This window comes from Macaca mulatta, chromosome 6 (assembly GCF_049350105.2).
Source record: "Macaca mulatta isolate MMU2019108-1 chromosome 6, T2T-MMU8v2.0, whole genome shotgun sequence".
Taxonomy (NCBI): Eukaryota; Metazoa; Chordata; class Mammalia; order Primates; family Cercopithecidae; genus Macaca; species Macaca mulatta.
In genome coordinates, this window is record NC_133411.1 from 131,300,264 (window position 1) to 131,326,607 (window position 26,344).

General features: G+C 39.9%; 1 protein-coding gene across 8 annotated transcripts in view; it reads left to right on the plus strand.

Moving 5' to 3' along the window:
• The first annotated feature begins 2,531 nt into the window (after positions 1-2,531).
• The window catches only part of SNCAIP (synuclein alpha interacting protein), a 147,273-nt gene continuing 123,460 nt past the window's right edge, over positions 2,532-26,344 (plus strand). For 2 of the 8 annotated variants that reach the window (XM_078005123.1, XM_078005127.1), the window contains exon 1: positions 2,825-2,973. The gene's annotated coding sequence lies outside the window, so the exon portion shown is untranslated. The other 6 variants (XM_028849687.2, XM_028849691.2, XM_078005126.1 and 3 more) reach the window with 5 other exon arrangements.

Here is a 26,344-nt window from a genome sequence, read left to right on the forward strand (position 1 = left end):
GATTATTTGTTACTGCAGCACAACCTAACCTATCCTGATGGATATAATCAAATTTGCATAAATATTTAGTCTGATTCTTGATATAAATAACTTATAATTACATATATACAGTGGGAGCCAAGCAAATAAAACTCAACTCCAGAATAAAAGAGCAGCCTGACCTGACCAATTACAGTTCCCAAACAGAATCAGAATGACCCAGACTCATCAATGAGAATAAAAAATCTGAGCTTTTACCATAGATTTGGATGGTTAAGTCAAATCTACACTTTAAAAATAGAAAAAATAAGGAAGATTTTTTTCTATTTGATCATCAATAGTGTTATGGTAGTTTTATCCAATTTCTGTAGCACAATAGATATATTTATAGAAATTGGGTAAAAGGATAGAGGAGACAGATGTTTAATTGTAATAATTAAATGAACAAATTACTGGCAGCTCTTTGGCAGATGATATACAGAGTGAAATGCATTTTTGTACTAATTATTTTCAGTAGCTAACTCTTGAGTATAAAAATGTGTTCAGTGTTGAGGATCCAAATATGAGTAATATGTACACCCTGTCATCATGATGGGAACTGACAATTGAATAGAAGGGGATAAGAAACAGACAAGAAACAGAAGTATGCTAAGTGCTTTAAGAGGAGTACACCCTGTGCTGTGGCAGGCATGGGTGGGGCATCCTAAAAAATGGTAAATGAGTCAGTGGTTGTGCTGCTGCTAAGCCACGTCTAGGGAATAACTAGCCCATAGAGGCAGCTGCTTGATTAGAAAACTGAATGCCAGAAACTGGTTGTCAGTAAGAAGCAACATAAGGACTACTTCCACACTTTGGTATATCAATTTGTAGTTAGAATTTGGCAAGGGTATGTACAGGAGAAGCAAACCAATAAACAGTCCAAGGAAAGCAAACACACAGCCTATGTGGGAAAGTGTATATAAGCCTAGATTTAAATCACACTGTAAAAACAATCACATGGAAACAATGCTAAATATGTAATCAAAAACATGTTAGAAACCAAAAAAAATAACAAAAGAACTATAAAAAATAGAGGAAAATATCCGAAACAACAACTCAAAAGATTGCTCTTTTACACTGTGGCATGCTATTCCCTTGGCTATGCAAAAAAAAAAAAAAAAAAAAAAAAAAAAAAAAACAACAACAACAACAACAAAAAACACTTTATTTATTTCCCAGGACAACCCACTTTCTGTACATACAGCAGTATCAGGCCCCTTCTTGTTGAATCATTTACACTGAATTAACACCTGGCTCGACCAGAGCTAATGAATATTTAGGACAGTTGGAAGGAGATGACCATTTATAATTCTTCAGTAAATGAATCCTTCAATAAATTAAAATGATTTTCAAAAACAGGGTGTCAAAATATTTAAGAGAATGGAAATAAAGTATGTTCTCTGTAGATCATGTCAAGGGTGACACCAATCCCATCCATATCTACTGGATGAAAGCAAGATGTGCTTTTCTCAAAATTTACACTAGGAAAAAAAAAAAAAAAGAGGCAGTTTTATTTTAACCAGATGTGAACAAATCAAACCCAATATTTTCAAGTATTTTTAGTGCCACATGATGTCATCCAATTTTATATTTTCTACTGGGGGATAATGTGTATTTTTAAAATTGTGAAGCCACTTTCCATGTATGTACTTAAGTCTTACACACGATAAATTACAATAAACAAATTACAACAGCACAGGACATGATCTTGGCTGTTTATGTCAACAGCCAAGAAAGACATTTAGGTTTCAGTAGGAAATGGAATTAGACACATGTGAAATGTCTTCCGCTGGCATTCAAGGTAGTCCTCATTTCAGTGACGATGGTCCTGGTCCAAACAGGTCCAGGGCAAGCATTACTCTGCCTATGCCCTCCTAGTACAGCGCAGCCTGTGGACTCCACAAAGACTGAAGGCAGTCTTAGGCTAGTTATTCAGGAAACCCCAGCTTTAAACAACCAGAGCCTTCCTTTTTTGTTGTAACAAGATCACACATCCCCATTGCTACTACCCAGATAGTGCCGGGTGTCCCAGGATCTTGGCACTGCTCTTGTCCTCTGGAACTGGCAAGGGAATGAAGATGCCTCTAAACTGACCAAGACTTACTTCCTCACGCTTTTCTCTGGGGCAGCATCAGGCAAGCAGTCATACCCTGGAACAAGAGTGTGGTCCTCAATGGCTTTGCTGAGTGAACTTCTCCGAGTCATCTCGCCTGGGAAAGAGATTTCTCAAAGATCATTTAAAGCTTTCCAGAGGGCAACAGCAAGACAGTCGTGAGCCAAGGTTACCATAAATGCTTCCACAACCCCTGATTTCATTTCGGAAATAAGGAAAGAAGTAGTCACCACTGCAGGCGTTGCTGACTCCTCATCCAGCAGCCTCCCACCCCCAATCCCTCAACAATTAAGATACAATAAAAGTAAAGTTAATATTACTGTAGGGCCATTGGTACATTGAAACGTCGTTGAATTAAAAAGTCTTTATTTCAGCCCAAGATCTTCTCCATCCACCCACACTTGAGCACAGAACATTCCAGGCAGGCAAAGCCACCCGTGCCCTCCTCTCCTTGGCCACGTCCTCAGGGGTGGGCGAGCTTCGGGGAGAGGGGTGGGGGTGACGACTCCGTGCCAACGCAAAATACTCTGCCAAAAGGCTTCTCAGACACGAGTTTCCCAGGGCCATGCCCACCTTCCGTTCCCCGCCTTCCTGAGTCTCTTCTCCCGGTTTATGCTGGAACCCTGGAATGGTCTGGGGACCAATGAGATGGCAGCGGTTGACGCTTGGATCACGGTGAGGGGGCGATTTCCAGGGGGAGAGGCCGCGAAGCAAGGAAGGGGGGGCAGGAGGAGAAAAGTGGGAAGCGGGGACAAAAAGTAGGCGGGGAGGAGAGGAGAGCCCCAGTTGGGGAAAAGCAACGGCAGTCGAGGTAAAAAGAGCGAAAGGTAAAGAAAGAGCAGGTTCGTGAACAGGAGCCGGCGGGCAGGCCGGGGGATCCCGGGCGAGGAAGCGGCGAGGGAGGGGCGTGGGCCGGGCCGGGGGCCCAGCGGGGAGGGTCACTGTCAGTCAGGCTGAGCTGGGCTCGCTGGCCGGGGGGCGGCCGCAGGGGCGCAGCGCAGCCTGAGGGCGCGGCAGCCCCAGCAGCCTCGGCAGTGGCAGTGGTGGCCGCGCCCCCGTCCCCGGCCGGGCGCCCGCGCTGCGTTCCGCGTACCCCAGCGCCGGTTCCGGCCGGCGGCCGCCCAGGCTGCCCCCGCCCGCGCGCGCCCGTTGGGGGGCCCAGGGAGCTGCGCCCGCGGCCGGGCCGCATTGTGACGTAGCGGGGCCGCGGCAGCGCCTCCGCCGCTCGCCTGCTCCCGCCGAGGCTGTTCTGCTCCCGCCGCCGCAGTCCGTCCGTCGGTCCGTCAGTCCCTTCGCGCTCCTGAGCCGCCGGCGCGCGTGGCGCCCCGGGTGAGTCCAGGTCCCAAACGGACCCCGCGGGGAGGCGGGGGGCGAGGAGCTGGCGGCTCAGCCTTTCCAAGTTTGCACCAGGCGACCCTGGCGGGTGTCGCCCCGTGCTCCCCAAGCCCGGGGCCCCCTTTGTGCCGCGAGTCTCGGCTGCTTGGGACAGCAGAGGCGTCTCTGCAGAAAGGGTTTGGGGGGAGGTCTCTATAGTAACAGTGGTGGCGGCAGCGGCTGTTTTACTGGGGAAAGGGGGAAACAACCCCCGCCTCGGTTTCCAAAGGATTGTTCTTTTCATTTGCCTGCCTCATGTGGTTCTTATTCTTGCTGCCACCCGGGATCGTATCGCAGGCAGGGATGGGCAGTGCCGCGGCTCGGAAGAGCTGAGGTAAGGAGGGGCGAAGTAATAGTAATAGCGACGGTACTAACAACGGTAGCAATAGCTGTAGAAGAGGGACGTCTGGTGTTGCTGCCGCCCCTCGCTCATCAGCACGGGCTCCCCGACTGCCCTGTCCAGCCCGGGCTCTGTCAGCCTCCCTCTAATGCTGTCCTGCGTCCCAGGCTGGTCCGCGTCAATTTCAGCGGGGACTGTTTCTCTCTTGGCCTTCTCTCTTGGCGATGACTTTCATCTGCAGGTGGTAAGTGGGGTGAACCCAATTTTGGCTATTGTCAAAGGCCACATTTTGTTTATTTCATTTTTACGAAAAGAAAAGAGGGAAAATTATGAGCCATTACTGGCAGCCATACAGTTTCCACAGGAAATACTAGCATTCTTTGAGGAACACGCTACTGCTTGCAGCGAAGAAAGTCTTAGGAAACAAAAAGGCAACAGCATTGTTGCTCATTTTCAATGGACCTCTAGGAGGGGGGAAACGTGTTGTTTTTTCCTGTGGTAACGTTGCTTTCCTTGGGAAAGTTAATTAAGGAAGCATTACTGTCGGTGCCCCTTTTTCACTTGCTGGAGGCAGGGTCCGATTCCTCTTGGCTGTTACTGACAAGTGCCCATCAAAGAGCCCAGAGGAAGAGAGAACTGCTGCAGGACAGTCTCGCCACACACCACGTGCCGTGGAGCCTGGCCAGGGTGCAGTTTGCAAAATGAAATAAGGGCTGTCTGGGGAGGTTTATGAGGATTACATGTGTGCAAAGTATGTCAGTTCTCCAAGGTGTCACTCTAAACACGTAATTTTCAAGCACTACTTTCGTTGCTGAATCTGCAGGAAGGGAAAAACCTAGTTTTCTTTTATGGAGCAGACATCTCAATTGGGAATGGGTTGAAATCTGTATTTCATTTGTACATATTGAAAATTTAAAAAGCAAAGAACAAGGTGTAGGAAAGCAGTATGCTAATGTGTACACATCTGGGAGAGAAAGTCTGTTGGCTGTTTCTAATGCATCTCAATGTTAAATTACATTCAGCATGGTTAGAGTACAAGGAGACACCTTTAAGGAGTCCTCAAGACTATTTGAAAGGTGCTGTATTTTGGTACTGATCGCGGAAGTCTCTCTAGAAAGGGAGTATTAACTGAGGATTACCCATAACTAAATATGTATGCATTAACAGGTCTGGAATCAGAAAGTAGAAGATAGTGCTTCTCTTAAGAATCTTTTGGACATCTCAGTTAGAATAAAATACAGAATGGGATTTTGAAAAGAAGGGGTATAATTTTGAGTATAAATTTCATTTTCTCCATAGCAAGCGTTTCATGAAGAAAGGTTACAGATAGTAGATTTGAAATGATGCTGCATTCATGAATTTGACTGTTACCATTTGTTGATATCCAAAAGGAAGTGACTAAAGCAAATGCATTTCTCTGTCTACTTTGTCACAACTTTGCTAATTCCAGACAGTTGTTCTGGTGCAGGTGTACAGTGGAAATGCAAGCCAAGAAACTGTGTGTGCTATTGTTTTGGAAGAAATTGTAGCAGTACTTTACTGCTCTTAAGGGAAACCCACACAAACATCTAATACAAACAAATGATCCTTGATATTATCAGAAAAAGCCTGGAGCTGTTTTTCTTGCCAGATGTAAGGCATGTCTTGTCAAAAGAGGAAATCTCCCAAGAAGCAGGTGCATCATTATAGGAAACACAAGGGAATTTTTCTTTTAAATGCAAAATCTAATTGAATAGCAACAAGAGAATCAGTAACACTCTTAGAATAGAAGCTTTGTTTTTGGCAGTTTGTCAGGTTACAGTTGCAAACCACATAGGAGAAATATGTGTCTTGGGAGAAAAATGATATCCTGGTGAAAATCAAATAGTTGCTTCTGTGAAACTTTTACCCTTATGTACTTATTTCCTTGCGCCCATTTGATTTCTATGCAGATTCACTTGCAGGAAGTTATTTATGGAAAATGAATCAATAACTTGTTTGCTTATATCATATATACTATGCATGATTTTGCACTTTACGGGTTAGGTAACTAGATTTTATATTTTATGGTTTGCATCTTAGCTGTTTTTTACATTTTTGAAATTAATGATCAAAATATGTGTTAAAATAATTTTTAATTGATGTGACTGACAGCTGGGCCCTGGGAAAGTACTAATTGATTCCTAAATAGTTATTGTGCAATTACTTTTTGCTTATATGTAATACAGCAATATAAAATGCATAGTCTTTTCACAAGGAACGTTTTCATGGGAAATAGGACCCATGGAAAATTAAATGACACAAAACATCAAAGAACACATTTCATAATCGAGTGCCTAAGATGCTAAATAGTAATTGAAAATCTCTGAGGAGAGAGTGATCAAATTAGCTTAGATGTTATATCAGTTTTTCATTGCTGGATAACAAATCCCCACAAAATGCAGTTACTTAAAATTGCTACTATAGCTCATGATTCTGGTGGTCAGCAATTTGAGCTGGGCTCAGTAAGATGGTTCTTCTGCTATTCTTAGTTAGGTTCCCTGCTGGTGGTGTAATTGTGAATGGCTTTACTTATATGTCTGGCAGTTATCAGACTGTTGGCCAGGGTAACATAACAAGTGGCTGGGATATGTACCTCCCGTTCTCCGGCAATCAATCCCCTCACCTTCTTTACGTGGCAAATCAAACAGTGTTGTAAGAGCAGCAAAAGAACAACCTGCAATGCAAAAGCAACTTTAAAGCTTCACCTTGAATCACATTAGCTACTCTCCCATTAGCCATGTCAAATCAGAAGGTTACACCAGATTCAAGGGGTATAGAAAGAGTCCACTTATGATGAGAAGGAGCTGCAAAAAATTAGAACGAGTTTTTGTGATCTACTACATGTTTGAGGATACGTGTATCTAGCAGGTGTTTTCTGCTGAAAATAATATGTTAGGAGAGCATATTGGAGCCTACTTATCAATAGCCCAGGATTTAGGTTAAGGAACTGTCCAGTAAATCATTGTCCTGCATTTTTTTTTTTCCTGTAAACCCCAGGTAGAGGAAGTATGACACAATGATAATAAATTTTAGTCATATCCTTCCGACAGTGGTGTTGGTATGGTTTGGAGACAGGGGGCTGGTGGCAGGGTGAGCTGGGCATTGTCGAAAGTTGACGGTTTTGACAAAAATGGAGGCAGGAAAATTGGAAAGGGATCAATCTGGGAGATCCCGTATTTAGGATGAGGTGACTGATTATAGGGAGTTAGTAAAAGCAAAAAGTCGAAATCATTCTGAGGTTTAAAAAAACTTAAGTGACTGAAAGAATGATTGTGCTTTTGTGAGAAATAGAGAAATCAATAAGTGATTTATTTGGGGGCAGGAGAAAAATTCAGTTCCAGAAAGTTTGATTAAAAGAGATAAATTGAATGTGAAAGTACTTTATAAGCTGCAGAGTAGGCTATGAATGTTAGCTATTGTTTAGTGTTTAAATCACAGTGCTCTATTGTATATAGTTAAGTTTCTTTAGGTGTATAGCAACAGAAAACAAAATACAACCTCAGGGATTCCCTAAGATGTCAAAGGGAAGCCAGAACCACTACTCTCAGGATGGAAACAGAACTTACCTAGGGAGTAGAACTGATGTTCTTTCTCCAAGGCACAGCTGAAGGTCTGCCCTTAGAGTGCTTTGCTCTTAAACTGAGCATACCAGGCAAAGAACACCTTTGACTTAATTTGAGTGCCATGCACACTCCTGAGCCAGTAGCACTGACTAACAGCCACACCAGGTCAGTACACAATGTGAAGTGGGTAAGTTCACCCTTAAAGGACACTGGAGCACTGCTATCAGAAGTGGAGATGGACACAAGGTGACAAGACCAGCAAATGCTCACCCCAGATGAACACTTGAAGATTCATTTCGGCCTAGCCATGGGGAAGCAAGAGGTAACAAGGCAGGAGGTGACAACTTAGGCATATTTCCACAGAGTATAGGTGCGTGAATAACAGTTGAACCCATGCTCGTGGTGTAGTTTTCTTGTGGAAAATAAAGAAAAGAGGGTCTGGCACAATGCCTCATCCAGACTCCTTCATAAACGTTAATGGATGTTTTATTAGAAGGGAGAAGAATTCTAAACATGTTCTGTTCTGTTCTTTCACCTAAAAACTCATGCAAGGTGCTGTTTCATCAGCCTCATTTTATGGCCAGACTGAAACTCAGGTGGTGCCCTTACCACCAAGTGCAGCTGTTAGGCCAGACAGAAACACCTGGCCTCTCCAACTTCACACAATTAGTCTGAACAGCATACACAGCTGCTCTTTATGGAACGGCCTTGGATGGACCAGCTCAAACCAAAGAATCCGTTTTTATCATTTTTATTGCACAAGTCTAAAACCCCTGAAGATACTCAATAAATGTTAATTGAATGAGTGGATGTGCCATTATCTGGTGCAGTAATGTTTTTTAAAACAGTCTGGTCTGACTTTTCATTATTAAGTGTAGAGTTTGCTATAAAGTCCCTAAGTGCCTTTTGTAGACTTAAATGTTTTAAGGTACTCTTGTCACAGTAATGTAGGTTTTTAAAATCCACCACTCATAAAAATAAACTATTTTTTCTTTATTGAAACACAGTTGTCTTTAATCCTTGTGTTTGTCAGGACACTTGGTTGCAAATCACAGAAACCCAGTTTATACTTACTTAAGTAGGAAAGGGCATATACTGGCTATTATAAAGGAAAAGTTCAGAAAGGATCCAATTCTGATTTCCTCTTTTCTTCATGGTGGCAAAATTTTCATCTCTAGCTTTAGTCTTACTCCCTGAGAAAAAGAGAATTCAGGACTAACTTTAATTAGACAACTTTGATCACATGCATATGCTTGAACCAGACCCTATGGCTGGAGATTTGGACTATGCCACTTGACTTGGCTTTGATTATGAGACCAGTCCTGGGGGCTTTTGAAAGGGGAGAGTGGTATGTGTGAGGGCAGGTGGGAAGGAGTATATGGGAGTGAAGGAGGTATATGGGAGACTAGTCAGCAGAACTCTTCTAAAGCATATAACCTGAGAGCAGGAAAGGGGTAGTTTTTAAAAGAAAATATTGAAAAGAAGAGATAGGAGATGATGTGCATGCAGAAACAGCAGATATCTATTAAATACGATTACACCTGTTTTCCATGACAGGCATATCATCCTCTCACTACACCCCCAAGCCAGAGACCTGGGAATGATCTCGATCTGACCTTCTCCCTTTCTTCATCCACCTAATCAGTCACCAAGACCTCCAGCTACACTTGCTTTCATGTTTCACTCTTCCCGAGTCACCTCTACAAATGCTGCCTTCAGTCTCTCAGCTTTCAATCCATCCTCCTCACCGCTGCCTGCTTGCTCTTTCTAAAGAATAGATAAAATTGAATTATATAACTCCCTGCTAAGAACCATTCCAAACCTTGTCACAGTCCTGGAGAAAAGTCCAAGCTCTTACCATGAATTCCAAAATTCTCTGCAAGGTGAGTCCTGACTCCTACTGTCGGTGCAGGGGATGGGTAGGTGCTAGTATGTTCAGCAATGCCTCCTTCTAGCTGCCCATATTATCTCCATGCTGGGCTGACATGTATAACTTCAAAGTCTTTAAATGCTTCATTGCATGTGCTTTTACATGTTGTCTCTGTGGAATATTGTTTCTTCTTTCTCAAACTATGAACTATTAAACATTTACTTATCCTTCCAAACTCATCTCAAGTGTTGCTTTTTCAAGGAGCCTCAGCTGAACATCCCCTCCCAGCCTCTTCCCACATCACACTTTATCCTGTGGTATGTATGACCTTGGATATACATGTCTGTCTCCCTCTGTAGATGAAATGTCTCAAGAGCTGGACTGACTTCCTTATCTTTGTGCATCCTGTGCTCGGTACAGTGCCTTGCCCACCATGTATCTCAATAATTTTTAAATAAATGAAAGAAAAATGTGCATTGAATCATTCATCTTTCATTTTTTCAGGTGATTTTCTTTAGGTATATTCTATTTGCTTTAACTTGATTTTCACATTTGCCTTTAGGATACTGGGACATGAAAACAGGTTTTCTTTGAAACTGCTGCTCAGACACTTTTTCAACAGTTTTCCCGTTGGTTTATATACTTATTTATTACTTGGTCACTCATAACAACCTTAAGGAGGAGGCTGGAAAATATCAGTGGCCCAGAGTAAATCTCTAGGCTAAAATCTATGGGTCAGAGACCAGATGAGGAATCATTTTCCCACTATCATCAGAGAGGATATTTAATAGTTAATATTTATGAGGCACTCTGTTTTGAGTACTTACAAGATGCCTTACAATTACTTTCTTATTTAGTTCTCACAGCCCTAGGAAGGAGGTGTTACTGTTATCATCCTTTTTTTTTTCACAGATGAGGAAACAAAGATTTAGAAATTTGAAGCAGCTTGTCTGCCACTAAGCTCCTTCTTCCTGGTGACTGCCAAGCTGCCAGACCTCACCTGAGTTGTTGGGGAGTAGAATAAAGCTTTGATTGGGCTCTTCCCATTCATTTGTTATGATTTTTGTTGTTGTTCTTCTAAGATGAAGTAACCATCATCTTGAGAATAAAACATAGCTGCCTTCTTTGGTCATCAATCATATATATATATATATATAAACTATGGAAAAAAGATGTCTTTAAAGAGATAAGGGCTCCAGTACTATTGTTGAAATTAAGATCAATTTCTGACTTACAAATTCCAATCATCTTCCTGTGATACTGCTGCTGCCAGAAAATAAAAGCATCTTATGGAAGTTATACTGCTGCATATAAAATGCAGGCCTCTTGAGGAGGCACAGAAAAGCTTGGTTTTGAGAGTCATCCACAGAGCTATTCCATAGATAAATAAAAGGAGCTAAACACTTTGGAAGCCACAGAAGCTCAATACTTCTTAAACTGTTTTCAGTCTGAGAGCCTTAAGAGCATCATATGAAAGCTATGGATTCTTTCCTTGGAGAGAAAGGATATGCATGCACGCCTCACTTTGTATTTAATTTTAGGGATTTCAAGGATCTATTGAATCTCATCTGTGGATTTCCCGGGACTCCATGGACTCCAGGTTAAAGATTTAAGTTTTAAGATTTTTAAGATTTTTCCTTCTGCTAATGCAGAAGGAAGATATTAGTCATTGTTGAGTGTTTACTGTATTTGACATGTAACCATTTATTCAGTGCTTACCAGATGCCAGCCCTTTTTGAAAGGTACATTATAGCTAAACCATGCATTATGAGTCCAGTTTTAAGCTATGGAGAACGAGGTTCAGAGAGGGAACTTAGAGTCTCCCACTGGACAAGTACTGAGAATAGAATTAAACAGAGAACCCAGGTTTGTATCACCACTACTTCCTGCTGCTTCCACACTCATTCATGCAACCAAGTGAGGCATAAGACCTGTACCAATGAAATTTGGATCCTCTGTTGGTCCTGACTTCCCTCAGCCTTCAGCTTCTCTTGTTGAAAGTAAGTTAAGTGGCTGCTTTTGCCACAAGAGTTTCCTGGAATGTGTGCAGTGCAAGAGCAGTCGAGGGCTGGGAAGATCTCAGCTAACTCTCCTCCTTCACCTGTGACAACATTTTGACAGTAGGACAGATAACATCATTAGAGTGACAGCACTACTGGTTTGATCATCTTTAGGTAAGTTTCTACCTCTTACTCATTTCTGAGTACAGTTTGCACACTTGGAAACTTTAACTTAACAGAGATGCTCAACAGCAAAAATGACTGCAAATTCTCCATGTGACCTCCCTTCCACAGATATTTATTGAGGCCTGTATTCTGGGCTCTGTCCTCCAAGTTGTGGTCACAGCAGTAAGCAGACAGATGTGGATCCTGAGCTCATGGTATTTATAGCTAGCTTATATCTAGGTAGGAAGGGGGCTAATAAATAATTTAAATAAAGTGTGGTAAGTTTTATGAAAAAGGAAGTATCAAGAATTTATTCTATTCAAGTTTCTTCATTCTTTTCAGCTTAAAAATTCTGGTCACAAAACATTATATACTTCTCCAGCCCTTTCTTCCCCCAGGATGTTTAGAGCGCTTCAGGTTTCCAAAAACTTAGTTGACAGAGTCAGGGGGATACGCAGGCCAAGCAGTTAATCTCAGTCCCCCCTTTGCAGATGATAAGGCAACAGTGACCAGATGACTTAACCATAGATGGGGTGAAGACAGGGGTAACTGGTTGGTCTGGTCCCCAGTAGAGCATTGCTCACTATAAACCACAAGCTGCTTCTAATTTATTTGAGATGTTGTTATCATGGCCTTTATGTTCTGGTCTCTCTTGCTGCAAATGAGTCCGGCAGGCAAGCACAACTCAGAAAGCAAATGTACCCTCTTTGTAGCCCCTAATGGGTCCTCCTGTTGTCTCTTTCTCATTCCATGGGCACTTCCCCCTCTCACCCACTTGCCCTGAGGCCGCCTCCCCAGGTTTTCTCCCGAAGCATTGTGTTGTGACTGCACCAACCTGCACTGGCAGATAGAAATGTAATAGGATTCACGAATGGGAGCCATTCAGGGAATTTCACATTTTCTAGCAAGCACGCTTAAAAAAGTAAAAGGGAACAGGTGACATCAATTTTAATAATATATCTTACCCAATATAGTCACAACGGTAGCATTTCCACGTGTAATCCATATAAAAAAATCATTAACCAAGAAGCTTACATTCTTTTTTTCCCCATATTACATCTTTGATATTTGGTATGTGTTTTTTACTTACCTCAATTCAGAATGGCCACCTTCCAATGTGGCCACAGGTGACTGGTGACCCCTGCAGTGGACTACAGGCTTCGACTTTGAGGAGACCCTGGGATGCCTAAGACAGACTCAGCAACCACCTCCTCAGTCTCCCTCGGCACTTAGCTCAGATCTTTATTGCTGCTCCAATAGAAGGTTCACAAGCTTGTTTTCTCAAACCTGGGCTCTTGAGGGAAGGGAATTTGTCTTTGTCGTCTTTCTATCCCTGGTGTAGAGTGCAGTGTTTAGAAGGCCCACCGTTGGCAGTGGGTACATAGTGAATCATTAATGAACAAAGGAGGGATAACTAACCCCAGGAGTTGAAGGGCTTGGTATATGGAGGCTCACCTGTCCAACCCCTGCTCCCTGACTATATTCCCTCATTGCAGGGGCTCCTGTTGCAATCTCCCAGCTTTGTCCAGTGCTGCGGAACCACATTGGAGTCAGACTGAATGGACAGGAAGCGTCTCTAGTCACACATCTAGGCTTCTAACCTAGAATTGTATTGAGGCTGTATACACCTTGTTTAGTTTTTGTTTCACCTCTTTTAATATCAAATACTAGAAGAACTTATAAGCAGTCTAGTATGTGAAATCATAAGTCTTATTTAACAGCATGAAAAAAGAAAAAAAAAAACAGAACAGACCAAACACAGAAACAAAAACTCGTCCAGTGAACAAGCCTCCTATTGAGATTGCAAACAAGGCCAACTGACATATAGAACATTAAATATACAAGAGAAGAGTAGCCTGCATCAGGGAGCTGTTAGAGTCATCACGATGAACTTTCTGTTTCCAGTGGTTTTAGAGTCATCACTACTCTCTCTGAGAGAACTGGAGATTTATATCCTGAGTCAATTTGCCTTTGCATATACAGTATTTAAATTTTGCAAGTGCTTCTAACCAACTAATGTGCATGCTAGCTTATCTACTTTACCCCCAAAGATAAGTGCCACTTAGAATAATTCATATAACCCAATCTAAAAGATTGGTACTTCCGTAAACCATATTAACCACATATTCAAATAAATTCAAAGTTTGAAAATGGAGGAAAATATGTTTGGTCTGTTAAGTCATATAAACATTTTTAAAAGGGATTTTTACCTCAGAAAACAGCACGGTTACCTCAGGCCCACTTAAAGAGTACATTGGAATGGAAAGTTGAATAAGGTCTAACCTCAGTTTGACCATTGATTACCAGTTTCAACCTGGAGAGCTCACTGACCTGCTTTGAGTTTTCGTTTCTGAGTGCGTACAGGAAAAATAAATCCTGCTGTCACACACACTGTTTTAGGAGGATGAATGAAGTCTAGAAAATGTTTTAAACAATTCCTCAAAAAAGATATTTGGAACAGTTTGAGGGTGAGGTAGCTTGCCAGTATTTCTGCAAAGTAAAATCTTAAAAATAATAGCATACATCCTATAGCAGATAACTAAACATTAGCCATGTTTAAGTAATTTGATGATCTCGTCTTTAGTAAGACAAGGACAGTTCAAGATAGAGTTTTGCATCTGTTGGCTACAGTTTTGGGAATGCTGCTTTCATTTGGGATTCTTAAAAAAGAATTCGTGCCTCTTCGCAACTAAAATATATTTCTTCAAAGATGACGGCTCTGGTGTTCTGTGTTGGTGTAATTGAAAACCTATAAAAAGGCTGAGAGCTACTTTTGAATTGGCTCAGTGAACTTGGACTGGATTTGTCGAAGTGGTGAAAGGTTTAAAAGAATTTTCATAAATGAGGTCTCCAAGCTGTGTTTTAACCATAGAATTCCAATGAACTCCAAGGCCCGTGAACTCGGGCAACAACACCTCAGAGAAGAGCAGTCATATCAAGATGAAAATAAGTGATTCATTTTCATTCCCCACATTCTGCAGACGTAAGCACACTTAGCCACTGATAATCATAATTTAGCAGTACTGTTGTGCACTAAAAATACAATTTAAAAGTCTAATCTTTAATTAAGTTGAGTATTCACAGATTAACGTGGTTACAAATCTTGGGCACTGGATGTAGTACAGTGTTTACTCCTGTTGCTAGGAAATACAGCAGAGCTATTTGAAAGTTACAGATTGATTTGGTGAGAAGGATGTGAGCCTCTCCCAGTAACAGACTTGCTCATTGCTTCTCTCTTATGTAATGTATGTAAATGTATTTCATGCAGCGGAAGTCCTGTGCATTCAAAGCTTTTGTTGGCAATGGAAGCACAGGTGTGTGCACCTAAGTCAACGTTCAGAGGATATTTGAAAAAGTGATCTTACCTAGAACTCCTGGATAAAATAAGTATCACAAAGTGTGAGGATTTGAGTTTTTACTGAAATGAAGTTTTCTATTTGTTAGAGTTACCAAGAAAATAGAGTGTTCTTTAAAATCTAATTGTCATGAGGTTAACTGATGGCTTTGCATTCCTGCCATTAGTGGGAAGCTGTCAAATTAGTATGGAAATTCGATCCAGGTTGATGGTTTTCCAAAATTATTAAAATGTGCATGTAGGAAACTAACTCTGCTTTACTTTTCTTTCTCCTCCCCCCCCCAACCCCCTTCCTGCTTTGGCAAACCTTGTTATGTGACACATCATACAATAGTTATTAAAAATGCAAAGATGATTCTTACACAGCATGAAAAGGAGTAGCTACGTGCCAGTTCACTTGCCTTGTCCCTGAAAAAGAGGAAAGATTGCTATGTGCTATTTCAGTCAGGACCAGGCGTGAAAGAGTGGCCTCCCCAAGCCCAAAAAGAGGACTAAGAAAAAACCCACAGGGAAAAATTTCTATTTGATCTATTTGAGGCAGGCCCTTGCACAAAGGGACTGGTATTTCAAAGCAGGGTCCTTCCTAAGAGATGGAAAAATAGCAGAATACATAATTGTCTCAAGGAACAAAATCAGGAGTAGGATGACATGTGCTTATTGTGAAATTATATCCTACATCCAAGCTTCGAACAACCTGGATAGAATTAGGGCAGGGTCCTGCTGGGGACCAGAGTCACAACTCTACTCCAGCATGTGTGCTCATGACCTCTCAGTAATTAACACACTTTTACTCGCCCTGTGGATGATTATCGACTCATTCCTGTAGAAAGCCAGTTGTTGATTTTGGTATGAATTATTTTCTCAATGTATATGAGTATCTATCACAGTGTCTGGTATGTACCGTATGATCAATATATGTCTGTGGAACAAATGAGTCCTTAAACATGTCTCACAAGTAAATGTGTTCCTAATATAAGCTTTAAGGCTTATTCCATTGCAGCTAATAGAGGTTAGGGGCTTGTTTCACAAAAGATATCATGTTACCTGTTATTTACACTCAGAACATCCATCTGAGGCACAGTGCTGTCAAACAAGTAGGCAAAATGCCATGTGATGGAAGGTTTCACTGCTCAGCCACTAGTAGTAATAGCTGATGGAGTTGTAAGATGTTTAAGACCTGCCTTTATAGAACATTTGATTCTAGAAGAGAATTTGGAGCTTTGACAATAATGAGATGGAAAAGTAAGATAAAACTGACACATGGATTACAAGTTTCTTAAGGGTATTAATTCTAGTCATTCCCCCATCTCCCAAAACACCTGACACCATACAAATGACATGGGATCAAGGTGGTGGAAAGGAGGCAGAATAACATAATAACTGATTATGAGCATGGGCTTGAACCACAGAGCAAGGCCTGGCTCAGCGGCTATGTGTGATTTGAAACAGCTTATAGAACCCCTCAGTATTTTGATATGATTTCTTCCTTTTTTTTTATCAACAGATATCTATTGATTTTCTCATTTATTCAAGGCAAGTTTGGGACACTTGGGATAAAATAAGAATAGTGGATATCAGATCCATTCTCCCTGTCTCCACCTGCCCTGTGTAATAACATGGCCGACCGGCCTTATGAAATCCAATCAGCAGGCTCCCTTGTTCTCTGGCTTCCGGTTGGGTTTGGCCAATGGGATGGATCAGCAAACGATTAACAAACAGGTAGGGAGGGAGAGGTTTGGGTATTTTATTCCTTGGGCTCCCACCTTACCAGATCACCTCTGCCTACTATAAAGCACATGTGCTTGCAGGCAGCTGTCTCCCTACGGCTGTTCTCTGGGTCCTGGTAACTGTGCCCTCCCCAAGCAACTTCAAGCTGATAACTGCTCCCTTTTAGTCTTACTAGCTCAGGGTACTACGTCATTGTTTGTAGTTTCTCTAAACCTTGGCCACAGCTTTGCAAATGCCCTTTTTACTAAACAACTCTCAAATTGCATTTGAATATGCCATCTATTTTCTTTGGGGAAGCTGACTGACACAGTGATTACCAGTCTCAGAGGACACTTTAAGAATGGCATGATTTATCAGGAATTTAGTATAACTATTAGCTCTTATTATGCATTCAACAAAGGATTATTGTCATCATTAGCTTTTTTTTCACAAAGTATTGTTTGCAATATTTTTGCATTCTTTAATTTTTTTAAGTGAGAAGGAATATATTACCTTACAAATGTTAAATACGGGGGAAAATAAAACAGAGATCAAGGGCTAAGGTCACACAGTGCTTCAGTGGCAGAACTAAAAAGTGAAGTGAGGGTTCCCTACCTTGTTTCTTTGCACAGCATACACGGTTACAACATATCTGGAAGAGAAAGTTGCAACTTCAAAGCTAAGTAAATTAAAACATAACCTAATTGGGATAATTGGGTATGCTTAAACTAATAAACTCTATTTGTGACCACTGAATAATAATTGGGGTGAATATTGATGACTCAGCATCCTCAACTTAATTACTATAAGGGCTGGGGCTAAGCATTTTCACATTTATATCCTTCTGGTAGTTTTAAGACAAATGATCCTTAGGGATGAATTTCTTGTAGGTTCTTAAGAGTAGAACTGTTTATAAGCAACATTGAATAGGAGACCAGCATTCTAATGCTTGTGTAGTAGGTTTTTCTACTCCTATATATTTGTCTGACTTCTGTCTTAGAGCTCTCATTCATAAGCCACATAAAGTAGGTCACTCTGTGATACTTAGAGTCATCTTATCTATAACTTATGGTATACTCATTAACCTGTTTTTCAAGAATGAAAAGTAACAAATTCCCTAAAGAAGTAGTGGTCGTCCTGAAAAATAAAACATACTACTACAACTTCTTTCCATTTGATAATAAATTTGTCATAGTTATTGAAATTTCAAACCTCATGAGTGTATCTTTCATGGCCTTGGAAAAATTGTCCAAGTATTCTATTACAGAATAGAAAGAAAGGGAACTTCAGAAATGTCTCCTTATGTCTCCTTTTTTTTTTTTTTTTTTTTTTACAATTAAGTAGAGTCAAGGGAGGAATAGCAATTTGCAAGGTCTTTTGATGTCAGCCCAAATAAGGATTTATAGATTGTCCCTTCTGTGTAAGGAGCTGAGTAGACAAAAACAAATATCTTGTTGCCAGAAGAGCTCATGCTTCTAGAAGGAATTATTTTCATTTAAACATTTGGGTCTCTCTCTCACTTTTATAAACATCTTATTTAAGGCCAACTCCAGGTGAAAGTCCTGCCTTCTGTCTTTATAAAGAAAATTCTTTCATAGACTGGACAGTTAACACATATAAACGTTCTCAACTATGTATATATGTATGTATGTATATATGTATGTATTGTCTTTGAATTATCCTTTCTGGAGGAGATACTACATCAAAATACCATAATGACCTCCCAGTTGATCCAAGTGAAACCTCCTTTTGTTCATTCCAGACCTCTACTTCTGTTTAGATTTCATCTCTTTTTATTTTTTGCCTCAAGTGAAATAAAGTCCAATTTTTATTGAGAGGAACTAGTGTATTCATAGTCATTGCTATTCTAAATGATTTCACTGTTTTCACCATGTCAGTTGTGTTGACATGAGTACCAGTAATGTGGTAATAAAGTTCCTAATGGATCATACTGGAAATATCACATTATACCCAAGAACCTTCCTTGGCTGCTTGCCAAACAGAAGTAGGCATAGATTCTTTAGAGTAATTGATGATGTTTGCAGATGGAGGACACATTATTTCAGGCGGTCATTCTATAAATATGCTCTTGTACTGATATGGTTTGGCTCTGTGTCTCCACCCATATCTCGTCTTGAATTGTAATCCCTACATGTCAAGGGAGGGACCTGGTAGGAGGTGATTGGATCATAGGGGCAGTATCCCCCATGTTCTCATAATAGTGAGGGAGTCCACACGAGATCTGGTGGTTTAAAAGTGGCAGTTGCCCCTGAGCTCTTTCTCTCTCCTGCCACCTTGTAAAGCAGGCACTTCTTCCCCTTTGCCTTCCACCATGATTGTAAGTTTCCTGAGGCCTTCCAAGTCATGTGGAACTGTGAGTAAATTAAACCTCTTTCCTTTATAAAGTACCCAGTCTTAGGTAGTTCTTATAGCAGTGTGAAAACGGACTTATATAGGTACATTTCTTTGTGTGTATGCAGTCTTTTTCTTCTAGGAAATTTCTATCTGGTGGAGAAGAAACATTTGTATTCCGTAGTAGAGGCATGTGCCAAGGGCTATAGTCAGAAGGAGAGAGGGAACTATGATCTCTATGTGGAATGGGGAGGAAGATGGTTAGATTATCAAAGGCATCACAGGAAAACTCCCATTTGATTTAGAGTTAAAGGCCAAGTGGGTATTCACTAGGCAGAAAATTTAGGGGACAATGTTGGGATTAGACAGAACTTGGGAAACTAAATATAAGTATTTTGATGTGACTTCACAGTAAGATGTATGGTACAGAGTATCAGAAGATAATGTTAAAAGGATAGTTCGAGCCAAGTCTTAATCTGTTTCCCACCGCAGTAAGAGAAAGTTTATATATCTTTTTCAGTGAATGTGATTAACAGATAATCCTCCATAGATTATGTCACCCATTCTCAAGGTTTATACTATCACCTGTGTTGGTGACTTCCAAATTTGTATTTCTAGTCCTGGGCTAGAGATCCGCTTTGTCTTCTGGCCCTCAGCATTTTGATGTCTATCAGCTCTTGCAAAAGTGTGCACCCCCAAAGTAAATTCATTACCTTTCCTTCAAAATCTTTGCTCTGTCCAAATTTCCTAGTTTGGTAAATGGCCCTAGATTTCAAGAAATTATCCATAAATACTCCCTTCTTTTGAGCCCTCTCAATATTTTCCAATATCTAAACACTCAACAATTCTTGGCTTACTTATTTGTTACCTTGTTCTAAATATTATTGTCTCCTTTCCATCCCCATTTCTAGTAGTATCTTTTTTTTGGATTGTCATTATTTTCTCTTTTAATTATTGCAGCAACCTCTTAACTGAATTCTACACCTTTCTGATCAGTTCTTGTGCTGTTAACACATTGATCTTTCTCAAATTGATCACATCAGTGATTTTGCTAGTAAAGTTTTAGTAAATCCTCACTTGCTTTAGTATAAAATCCCAAAACATTTAGCATGACATTTAAGCCCTTGTGATTTGAGCCTTGCCCATTTGTCCAGCTTCATGGGACCCATGGCCAGTCCTTTACCCTTTTCTAGCCTTATTGAATAACTTGAAGATTCCTAAAATTTCCAAAGTTTGTTAGTCTTCTGGGTATTTTCCTGTTTCTGTTCCTGTTGCCATGCTTCTTACCCTGTCAATTCATTTCTCTTAACCTCTGCCCCTACTCGAGTTGGGGTAAAGTGTTTCCACAATTGTATGGTGATAAATTATTTACTCTTCTCTGTCTTGACTAGACTGCAGGCTCCTCAATGCCAGGCACCATGTTTCATTCATGTCTGCCACATTTTCTATGCTTAGCTTCATGTCTGGCACAGAATTATAGCAAAAATAATAGTGTTTACTAAGCACTTATTATACACCAGACAAGGTGCTAATTTATTTACAAGCATTATTTCCTTTTAAGGAGAAGAAATCAATCTATGCTTTAGAAAGGTAATGTGGCAAAATTAAAAAAAAAAAGATTGGGTACAAGATGTATTACAGGGAGTTCAATCAGGATGATTTCAGGAAAACAAATGAGAATTTAAAAGAGGTTAATTATTCATGATACTCCCTTTCTTGAACCTCCCAGTATCTCCCAATATCAAAACACTCAACAAGTCCTGCCTTATTTAGTTGTTAAATTGTTCTCAACTTTATTGTCTCCTTTCCATCCCCATTTCCAGTAGGGTAGGGGAAATAGAAATCAAGAAAAGAAAATTTACTATAGTAATTTGTAAAGGTGTTGAATGGATAGATAGATAAATGAAAAGACAGCCCAGCATATGTTTGTTAGAACTCACTGAGGAACTTACTTTAACTTAGAAATCTGAATAACTTTTGTGCAAAAAGCTTATTAAGATTAGAGGAGCAGAAACAGCTTATGTATCCAAAAGCAGATATAATGAGAGAGTAAAATAACATGGCTTTTAAAAATAGATATTTAAAATTATAAAGGTATATACAAATTATTAAGTTAGATTCAAAAGCAGTTTTCAAGTAAATATGGAAATATATATTTTAGAATTACTGTCATCAAAATGGAACTTCAGGTGGAGTCATCATAAGCTTAGGAGTTGTCAATGGAGGCAAATGGTTAAAAGTGTGGACCCTGGGATTAGAGCACCTGATTTAAATCTAGCTCTGTCATTTGCTAGCTATAAGATGGGGGCAATTTGCTTAACCCTCAAAATGGAGGTGCGTTCTTTGTTTTAAGGATTAAATAAAAAAAGAAAAGTGTGTGCCACTATAATAGTGTGGGATATAGCAAGCACTTAAAGATGTATGGGCTTTCCTCCATGTACAACTTCATTTCTTAGCAATAGTGAGAAAGTGAGCAATTATGGCATTTGTACTTCAACTTATATTTTCACCTGGCTTTCATGTCTTGTGGGTGTGTTATAACAGAAAATTTGCCTAGTTTTATATGAAAAACACAGTTTTGCATACTAAAATTTACTTAAAGGACCTTTGTGTTGTTAGGGTACAGTCTAAGTGCCTTTTGTTTTCCCATACAATTCATGAAAAAATTTACTGAGATGAACAAATGTTAGTAGTAAGCCATCATTTAATTCAGCAGTCCCTAACCTTTTTGGCACGAGGGACTGGTCTCATGGAAGACAATTTTTCCATAGCTGGGGGAGGGGATAGTTTCAGGATGATTCAAGCACATTACATTTATTGTACACTTTATTTCTATTATTATTACATTGTAATATATAATGAAATAATTGTACAACTCATCATAGTGTAGAGTCAGTGGAAGCCCTGAGCTTGTTTTCCTGCAACTAGATGGTCCCATCGGTGGTGGTTGTAGGGGCATTGATGGGAGACAGTGACAGATCATCAGGCATTGATTCTCAAAAGTAGCACACAACCTAGATCCCTTGCATGTGCAGTTCGCAATAGGGTTCATGCTCCTATGAAAATCTAATGCCACTGCTGATCTGATGGGAGGTGGTACTTGGGCAGTAATGCCAGAAGTAGGGAACAGGTGTAAACACAGAGGAAGCCTTGCTTGCTCACTGCTGCTCACCTTCTGCTGTGTGACCTGGTTCCTAACAGGACTCGGACCAGTATCAGTCCATGGCCCAGGGATTGGGGACCCCTGATTTAATGCACACAATTTATTAAAAATATGGTCCCTAGTTAATTCCTGTGTGATGTGAAATCTCAAGTTCATTGGTTTTTAAATGTTCATTAAGCAATCCCTTTTACTATTCACTATTTTAGTTACTTAGTCAAACATCTTAACAGAAAGACTCCTTAAAAATACACTGTTTCCCAGAAGTTCAGAAGATATAATTAGTCTCTACATATTTTCAAGGTACAAATATTGTGTTCTTATGGAGAATAACTTAGAGATAAAAAGTATATATTCACTGATTTAATGACCATCCTAGTTTTTTTCAGGCCACTATAACAAAATACCATAATCTGGGTAGCTTGTAAATAACAGAAAATTATTTCTCACAGTTGTTAGAGGCTGGGAAGTCCAAGATCAAGGCACCAGCAGATCTCATGTCAGGTGAGGGCCCACTTTCTGGTTCGTAGCTGCTGCCTTCTTCTGTGTCCTCACATGTTGGAAGAGGCAAGTCAGACTCAACACATTTAATGTCGCCACTTAATCCTGTATCATTCTCTGTAACTTCACTTTGCATTATTTTTTCATCATAGCACTTACCCTAACTTAACGTGTCATATTTATTTGTTTGCCTATTGTCTGTCTGTCCCACCAGAATATTAGACCATACATGCAAGACTTTCTTTTTGCTTAGTGATATATTCATCAAACCTAGCACAGTGCCTGGCCCATAGCAGAAATTCAGTAAGTATTTGTTGAATGAGTAAGTGTACAGATACAAGCCTGCGCTTAGTAGACAATCCTAAATAGGGAGTGCTGCCACATGAATGTGTTTTTGTAAACAGTGTTGGCTGATTAGAATGTGATAGTTGTTGACTGAAAACACATAAAAAACTTGGTAGATGCAAAGATGCATCAAAAGAAAAATGTTAAATCATTCTCCAACTGTGGACAATGATTTAACATTTTGGTGTGTTTTCTTTCTTTATGTATTTGATATCATAATGGTGTGTTATCCTGGATATATTATTTTGTATCTTGCATTTTCCCACTTAACAGTCAACCATCAGCATCTTTTTATATTTTACAAAAATTTTTATAAAGACTTCTATTTACACATGGTGGAGTAAAGGTACATTTCTCCTCACCTCACTAAATAATAGAAATGAGGGGAAAAGAGAAGAAAATCCATCTGTAATGAAACAAGTCACTGGCAACAGCCCCAGAGCATATACCTTGAAGCATACCTGCCAAATCTGTAATGTTTGGATACAGGTGAAGGAGGGCATAAGATTATACTTATTTTTGTGGACCTAGAGCAAAACATAATTTCCCTTGAATTAAGAGTACTGCCATAAAAGACATCTCCAGTGTTCCCTGAATTATATGACAAGACCTAGAGCTGTAGCTAAGCTGTGGAAGAAGTTGAGAGTGACTCTGCAAACATTCAAATATCACCATTGAAAGGCAGACAGTGGCACTGGAAGGAAAACCATTCTGATGCCATTTTAATTTCCCTTTCCCTAGCCTGCTGGCTGAGGGAGCTTGGTAAAAGTGAAATGGGGAAAGGAGGGAGAGCAGGCAGTAATTGTGCTTAAGGGCTTTGCTGTGAGGCACATTAGAGCAAGAAATGGGAGAAGCAGGGGGCAGAAAAGAAAGGCTTTCTGAAAGAGCTGGCCAGACTTTAAGGAAAATTCATTACTTATTTCAGACTCTGAGAACACACTAAGACGCTAAATAGTATTTGGTGAACTGAAAGTGTAAATACTTTCTTCCAAAGCTATTTGGTTGAGAGACATGGCCACTATAGAGAAAATAATCCTTTAAAATTAGAAATAAGAATGAAATAGCTGACCTTGTACAAACTTTGTGTAGTTTACAGAAAGAGGTTAGCACAAAGATAGAAGCCATAAATCAAAGATTAAGCAACATGGCACAAAAGGGCATGTGTTTCTGTAATTGTAAAATGAGCTTCTCAGCAAAAGGTGAAGCTGAACTTTTCAAATTGCTGGAATGTCGCTCCTTATTTATGAGCAAAGATAAAACTCACTTTTAGATAAATGACTAAATTGAAATACTATAATGCGTACCATTCAAGTGCTGTTATGGTTAAAAAATGTGACTATAAAAATGTCACATTATTACAGAACCTATTTGTTGGTTAGGTATTTTCCAAGTCCTATCTCCTCAGTTTATTGACTCCCGCTAGGTTTTACTACTGCCTGCCTTGCATAGCCAATGCACAGTAGCTATTGCAAAAGCAAGATCTAGTCCTTTGTACCTCACACAGCTCTGAAGAATCTCAGGAACTCTTTAAACCAGAGCTGATATTGTTGCTAATGCCATTCGATGAAATAAGAATGAAGGCACTTTGTTGGCGAATACCATATCTCCTTTACAGAAAAGCAGTAGTCTCTTTCAAATTCAAGTTCGCGTCTAATTTGAAACTACATCTTATATTCTGATTGTTCTACCATTTCCCTTGAGCACTTAAGCAATCATGGTATCTCTCTTTCAAATTAAGTCAAGACAGAGCTTACTATATGACCTATTAAAGAACCAGCACCAGGCTGCATAACAGCAGTGGTCCTGAGCTGGGGATGTTTGTGTGCCTTAAAGATTATTAATAATTGCGATAGACTTCCCATGCTGGTAGATTACCTTTTACGTGTTAACATGGTAAGGCCACAGTGGGCTGAATTGTTTGCAGGTAGACGACAATAAGAAGCCAGAAATTGTGGGGAAATGGAATGTATACTGTGGTAAAGATGGGGGAGATGGAGGCTACAAGAAAGAAGAGATCAGCATGGAAGAGTGAGTTTTGTGAAGAAGAGAGAAGTGAATCAAAAGGATGAGTCAAACAACAACATGAGAGGATGATACGGCAGGCTTCAATTCTTCAAAGAGGTTGTAAGAAGATGAACTCAAAGAAATGAAAATGGAATGGCAAACTAATAAAAACTAACACTTACAAAGCATATACCAGGTGCGGGCACTGTTCTAAATGTTTTATTTATGTTAATGTAAACAATAGCCCTGTGAGGTCAGAATGATTTCACAGAGTTTAACTTTTCTTTATATGAAAAAATGAGCTGGCAGTCCAGCTGACCTATGTTTAAGGTCAACTGTTGACTAATTTATACTCAGGAGAGTTACAGCAGAGAAGTGATATGCCATGCAGCTAACACAGGTTCTTGTCAGTGGACGTCAGGTGGTAACATTGAGGGAGGGAAAACAGAGTGGATTAGAGAAAGCATTTTAACAGCAAAGCCTAGGCTGGGAACTGTGGATTTATATTAGGAGAAATTTTTTTTTTTTTAAAGACCATTCTGCAATTGAAAAATGTCTTATTAGAAAATGTGCTAATTTTTTGCAATTTTGAGGTAGACCTAAACTAAATAGAATGTAAATATTTCATTGTCACCATTATACATATAAATAAACCACTGATTTTGGGTAAGTGTCCAGTAATTTGTGTATTATTCCTTCAATCTAGGCCTCTTGGGCAAAAGTTATATTGACCTTATAGGTGTGGATTTGGTGACTACAGTCTTCAGGAAATGTTATTGCATTGCCAGAGATATTACTAAATCTGTAGATTTGGCTGGGAGATATTCTAAAATGCAAGTGACAAATCACCTTTACTTTCAATAACCAACACAGTTGAAAGGGTGGGAGGAAGGCTTATAGGCAACTTAAATACACATTTTTGAGGATTTTTTCCCTCTTTCCTTTTTCTTGATGACTAAAATATCATATAATCTTATTTTAAAGAAAAATAAAATCTAACAATTTAGCATTTATCTTTAGTGGAAATTGTTGCTAGGAGGAAAAACAGTTTTATAGAGAAGTTTGAGGTGAACAATTGCCAAGGACTCAAAAGACAGGCTTTTTATGTGTGTGATGTATCTAAGGGTTTGTCTTGACAGTGTCAAAATAACAGTTCAATTCTGTTAACCACTTGATTCACAAATAAGTCAAAATAATCATTAGGCTAAATTAAACTGCTTTTTTTCTTTTCTCAACTTTCTTCATCAAAAGTATATATTTGTAGTTGTAGAGCAAGCAGATATACTAGCTCTTATGAAAAGTAAAAGGTGTTCGAGTTATGACGGATAAAGGGAGTCTGACTGCCATAACTGTTAAAGCACACCAAAGTTTGGCAGAGGGTTTCTCTGCACTTTAACTGTTGTACATCAGGTTCTCTAGGAAACAGAATCTGTGCAGGAAGTTTATTAGGGACAGC